At 43.3% G+C, this 6,539-nt stretch overlaps 1 long non-coding RNA gene across 1 annotated transcript; it reads right to left on the bottom strand.

Annotated features, from left to right (window-relative positions):
- Positions 1-4,871: 4,871 nt before the first annotated feature.
- Positions 4,872-5,809, bottom strand: LOC129605074 (uncharacterized). The gene is made up of 3 exons (XR_008696562.1): positions 5,270-5,809; positions 5,016-5,168; positions 4,872-4,929 (listed from the first exon to the last, which is right to left on the bottom strand). It is a non-coding gene; the product is annotated as an uncharacterized LOC129605074 (long non-coding RNA).
- Between the last annotated feature and the right edge of the window lie 730 nt (positions 5,810-6,539).

Genomic DNA, 6,539 nt, shown 5'->3' with positions numbered 1-6,539 from the left:
TCCAATGAGTCACATCAACTATCATGTTCCAAGATGTACAGGTAGAGGTGGAGGAGTAGCAGTGATTTATAAATCAGATTTATTAATTACTCCTAAACCTAAACATAGTTATAACTCATTTGAGAGCCTCACTCTGAGCCTTTCTCACCCAGACTCTAAAACTCAGAAACCAGTTGTGTTTTGTATTGTTTACCGTCCTCCTGCTCCATATTCAGAGTTCTTAACTGAATTCTCTGAATTCTTATCTGACTTAGTTCTTAGCACAGATAAAGTCATTGTAGTGGGAGACTTTAACATTCATGTAGATGTTGACAGTAACTGTCTCAGCACTGCTTTTAACTCTCTAATAGACACTATTGGTTTTACACATCAGGTAAATGAACCCACTCATCGTTTTAACCACACCCTCGATCTTGTTCTGACATATGGGGTTGAAATTGATAATTTAATAGTTCTTCCCCAAAACCCTCTGCTATCTGACCATTTCTTATTAACTTTTGAATTTAGCACAACTGACCCTATAACAGCTGGAAAGAAATGTTTCTATAGCAGATGTTTGCTGTTGCCAGATTCAAGCAGATGATTCTATCATCTTTTGCCTCAATGTCTTGTAGATACACAGAGAACAGTCACAATTCCCCTCAGCAGCAATGACTTTATGAACTACTTCACTAATAAATTTATCGCCATGAGGAAAAAAATTCAGCAGCGACCTCTTCCAAATGACAGAAAGCACTGTCTAGCTCCATCAACTTTAAATGTACCAAATCCTCTGTCTTACCTAGACAGCTTCTTCCCCATAACTCATATGGAGTTAACCTCAATAATTAACTCTTCCAAGTCGTCCACTTGTCTTTTAGATGCAATCCCAACCAGATTACTCAAAGAGGTTCTACCTTTAATCAGCTCATCCATATTAAATCAAATCAACCAATCTTTACATTTAGGCTATGTACCACAGGCTTTTAAGGTGGCTGTGGTCAAACCTCTATTGAAAAAAACAACCCTGGACCCTGGAGAACTAGCCAACTATAGGCCCATTTCAAATTTACCCTTTATTTCCAAGATTCTGGAAAAAATCGTGGCTAAACAATTATCTGACCACCTGAGTGGGAATAACCTGTACGAAGATTTTCAGTCAGGATTTAGAAAACATCATAGCACAGAAACAGCTCTGGTTAGAGTCACTAATGATCTTCTATTAGCTTCGGACAATGGTCTAGTTTCTGTCCTTATCCTGTTAGATCTTAGTGCTGCATTTGATACAATTGATCATAACATTCTATTACAGACACTAGAACATAGAATCAGGATTAAAGGAACAGCATTGGGATGGTTTAAATCCTATTTGTTGAACAGATTCCAGTTTGTTCATGTTAATGAGAAATTCTCCACATGCACAAAGATTAGCTATGGAGTACCACAGGGTTCTGTGCTTGGTCCAATTTTGTTTAGCCTATACATGTCTCCTCTAGGTGAGATTATTAGAAAGCATTCTATTAATTTTCATTGTTACGCAGATGATACACTATTGAGTCAGATAGCCACCCTGGATGGCATAACATTAGCTTCAGATTCTACTGTGAGGAACCTTGGTGTCATCTTTGACCAGGATCTCTCTTTTACATCATATATTAAACAAATCTCCAGAACCGCCTACTTCCACCTTAGAAATATAGCTAAAATCAGAAGCATCCTCTCTCAGAGCGAGGCAGAAAAACTGATTCATGCATTTGTTACCTCTAGGCTGGACTACTGTAACTGCTTACTCATAGGATGTCCTAACAGCTCCTTAAAAAGCCTACAGCTCATTCAAAATGCTGCAGCCAGAGTTATGACAGGACTTAAAAAGAGAGATCACATTTCTCCTACATTAGCTTCTCTGCACTGGCTGCCTGTAAAATGTAGGATAGAATTTAAAATTCTCCTACTCACCTACAAAGTACTCAATGATAAAGCTCCTTCTTATCTTAAAGACCTCATAGTTCCTTATGCTCCCAGCAGAACGCTTCGTTCTCAGAGCACTGGGCTACTTGTGGTTCCTAGAATCTTTAAATGTAGAACAGGGGGCAGAGCTTTTAGCTACCAAGCTCCTCTCCTCTGGAACCAGCTCCCTGTTTAGGTTCGAGAAGCTGACACACTCTCCACCTTTAAGATTAGGCTTAAAACCTTAATTTTTGGTTCAGGTCACTGGCAATGATTGTTAGTCACGGGAACCATCTCTTAGTTAAGTTAATTTATACACTGAGCTCCTCTGTTTCCTTCTACCTCTTCTGTCCAATAACCTCCCATCGTTGTTCTGTGTTCAACTCACCTTGTCTCTTTCTCTCCAGTAGTTGTGCTTCTCTCTCTCTCTCTCTCTCTCTCTCTCTCTCTCTCTCTCTCTCTCTCTCTCTCTTTCCTCTCTCCTCCACTCTGTCCTCACCTACAGGTATCATTGGACTCTAAGTTTGGTGTCTGTGATGGGCAGCTGTGGATCAAACCATCCTCCCTGTATCCAGTCCCTGGTCCAACCATCCTGCCTGTGCTCTGTTGTTGCTTGTTGTTGTTGCTGTGCTTTTCTCTCTCTCTCTCCCCTCACCCCAACCGGTCGAGGCAGATGGCCGTCCACATCCAGCCTGGTTCTGCTGGAGGTTTCTTCCTTGTTAGAGAGGGAGTTTTTCCTCTCCACTGTTACTGTCAAATTAAATGCTTGCTGTATGTGGGATTTGTTGGGTTTAGTTGTGTGAGGTCTTAAACCTTACTTTGTAAAGTGCCTTGAGATAACTTTGTTGTGATTTGGCGCTATATAAATAAAATTGAATTGAATTGAACCTTGATACCCTCTGATAAACTCTGATAAGTTTAAACAGTCAGACAAGAGACTGAAACAGAAAGTACAGAGTGAGACCTCTGATCTAAGTGTAACCCAGGTTAAGAGTAGGGGTGGAAAATTCCTCTGCTTCTTGAATGGATCACGTGATGTCACGTGACAAGCGCCCAATCGTGTTCAACATAGTGCAACACATCGAACATCACATCAGTGCTGACTGACATCGAAAACGATTGGAGTTTGCCGGGTGTGCTTGGCCAGACATCCGAGTCGGTGGGAACGGTGAAACGCCATCTTGTCCACTGCGTCCGCTGGAATCTTCATCTGTTGTTTAAGGAAGTTTTTAACAGTGGTTTCCACGTTTTCCTCCGCCTGCTCTGGAATCCCCGAGAACACCAGGTTGTCCCTCATGCTGCGGGCCTGCAGATCGATGATGCCTTCTTTTATTTTCTTATTTTCGGCTACTAGCTGAGCCACATCCTCCGTCAGGGACTGCACCGTTCCCTTCATCAGTTCTCGTCCTCGGTAGCGAGAGAAACCACCTGCTGCTGGCTGAATTCCAGGGAGTCGCGGAGGGCCATAAACTCTTTGTGGAGCAGTTCCACTAGCACCAGACACACATTGAAACTTGTTATCTTTTATTCTCCAGGAAGTCCATGATGTTTTTATCCACCGAACCAGATTCCAGGGGTGTGATCCAGAAAGCAGGTTATGTGACATACCCAGATAAGTTTGAGGGTAAGTTAGTGATTAACCTCAGCTTTGGGTTCCAAAAACGGAGGTAACTATCAGGGTATGTTTGTAGCAACATAGTCTCTGAACACAACCTGCTCCGGAGCAGGTTGTGTTCTAGGTCAGTTCATTCCGGAGGTTACTGAGCAGGAAGTGCCCGTTTGATGACGAGCCCGTGGACGTGAAGGCGCAGCTTATTAGTTTTGTCCACCGTAAGAGGGTCATAAGGGATGATTATTTGAAGGAGCGTTATCGTTTTTCTAAAGAATGGTTAATTTATTTAACAAACCTTTTGAAACCTTTCATTTCAAACATAACAAACACAGGTCTGCGTTTACCGCAGGAAGCATTCTGTGCGTAGCGCTTTGTTTTTTTGCATCAGGACATTTTTTATACAATTTGGACGATGCAGAGCATGTGGTAAAGGCAACGGTGTGTAGAGCCGTTCATAACGTGCGTGTGGCACTGAAACGGTTCCTGCACACTTTTGTACAGTTCCCTGACCTCAAACCTCTGTGTCATCAAAGAAGATTCCACAGGGTGGCAGGTTTGTCCTTTCTATGATAATCTATGACCCATATTTTAATATGTACACGTTGGAGGTACTGCACACACACACTTTCCATTTCAGAGTTTCCAAACGTGATTGGGTGCATCGATGGCACCCACATTCCCATTAAAGCTCCTTCAGTCAATGAGGGAGACTATGTTAATAGGAAGTCATTTCACAGTATCAATGTTCAGGTAACTATTATTTCCTGTTTAGAATCTTTTGGTTTAAAGACCAATAAACTCATTACTGTTTCCACTAACTAGGTAATATGTTATGCAACCCATCACTAATGTTGAACCCAAATGACTAGGGTCGGTACATTATTCCAGAATCTTCAAGGAGTCCTTACTATGTCACACATTTCAACAGGGTATGTTGTAATTTACACAAGTTATTGTTTTTACTGTATAGTTTTATTGTTTTAAATACTTCAATCATTACAGGACACTACAATGGCTTCTTGCTGGGGGACAGAGGGTTCCCTTGTCTGTGCTATTTAATGACACCCTACCCTGAACCTGAACCTGGACCACAGACACAGTTCAACCAGGCCCACAGCAGAACACAGGCCAAGGTGGAGATGACCACAGGCGTCCTGAAGGCAAGGTTCCAGTGTCTACGTGGCCTCAGGGTTAGTCCAGAGAGGGCATGTGACACTATAGTGGCTTGTGTTGTTATTTACAATGTTACAGTACAAGGAGAGCCAGCCTAGAGGATCCAGTAGTGAACCAAGTAGAGCACAGAGATGGAAGACTCTTAAAACAGATGATTTGTCAGAATCATTTTTATTAAAATGTTTCTGCACCAACAGTGATCTTCATTTCTTCATGTCCTGCAACAGAAAATGGATTATAATTTACATTGCTTCACGCACCCACACTTCAAAATGTAACATTAATGTTCAGATAAAGTCCAAACCCTAAGGCGATGCTCCAGGATTTCGATTTCCAGTGTAGCCTCTTTGATGGCCAGTCTCTTCTCCTCTATTTTGAGCTGTATAAGGGCCATCTCCAAGTCATTCTTTTTAATTTGTTGTCTAAGATGGACCTTATACAGCTTATTTGCTGGCAACTAGGAAGGAATTAAGAAGGGAATATTGAAATTATTAATTAATTATAAAATCATATATTAAACATTATGCGATGCAAATATAACTGCAGACACATTCTTACACTGCTTAGATTTTGTGAGGAGGTAGATGGACCTTCATCTGCATTTAAATCCCCAGGAATGTTCTGTAAAATGACAATGACAATTTGTTACTGTCTGCGTATGTGTTATGTTATAGTATGTATCAGACTCTGTGGATCTAGGAGCACTTCTAAAAAAAAAAAAAAAAAACTCCCTTCTCACCCCACGTGGGTGGTCTCATCCACTTTTCCAAGCTCGGGTCCTCTACCAGAGGCCAGGAAGCTTGAGGGTTCTGCGCAGTATCCTTGCTGTTCCTAGGACTGCACTTTTCTGGACTGAGATGTCGGATGTTATTCCAGGGATCTGTTGTAGCCACTCCTCCAGTTTGGGGGTCACTGCCCCCAGTGCTCCAATCACCACAGGCACCACTGTGGCCTTCACCTTCCAAGCCTTCTCCAGTTCTTCTCTGAGCCCTTGGTATTTCTCTAGTTTCTCATGTTCCTTTTTCCTGATGTTGCCATCGCTTGGTATTGCCACATCCACCACTACGGCTTTCCTCTGCTCTTTGTCCACCACCACAATGTCTGGTTGGTTCGCCATTACCATTCTGTGTGTCTGGATCTGGAAGTCCCACAGGATCTTGGCTCGCTCGTTCTCTACCACCTTGGGAGGTGTTTCCCACTTTGACCTTGGGGTTTCCAGTCCATACTCTGCACAGATGTTCCTGTATACTATGCCAGCCACTTGGTTATGGCGTTCCATGTATGCTTTCCCTGCCAGCGTCTTACACCCTGCAGTCATGTGCTGGACCGTCTCAGAGGCCTCTTTGCACAGTCTACACCTTGGGTCTTGTCTGGTGTGGTAGATCTGGGCCTCTATGGCTCTGGTGCTCAGGGCCTGCTCCTGTGCAGCCAGGATGAGTGCCTCTGTGCTGTCCTTCAGCCCAGCCCTTTCAAGCCATTGGTAGGATTTGTTGAGATCAGCCACTTCAGTTATGTTCCGGTGGTACATCCCGTGCAAGGGCTTGTCCTCCCATGATGGTCCCTCTTCCAGCATCTCATCCTCTGTTCTCCACTGCCTGAGACATTCACTCAGCACGTCATCTGTCGGGGCCTTATCCTTGATGTACTTATGGATCTTGGATGTTTCACCCTGGATAGTGGCTCTCACGCTCACTAGTCCTCGGCCTCCTTCCTTGCGGCTAGCGTACAGTCTCAGGGTGCTGGATTTGGGGTGGAACCCTCCATGCATGGTGAGGAGCTTTCGTGTCTTAACATCTGTGGTCTGTATCTCTTCCTTTGGCCACCTTAT

This window comes from Betta splendens, chromosome 2 (genome assembly GCF_900634795.4).
Source record: "Betta splendens chromosome 2, fBetSpl5.4, whole genome shotgun sequence".
Classification (NCBI taxonomy): domain Eukaryota; kingdom Metazoa; phylum Chordata; class Actinopteri; order Anabantiformes; family Osphronemidae; genus Betta; species Betta splendens.
This window is presented reverse-complemented; position numbering and strand designations above follow the sequence as displayed.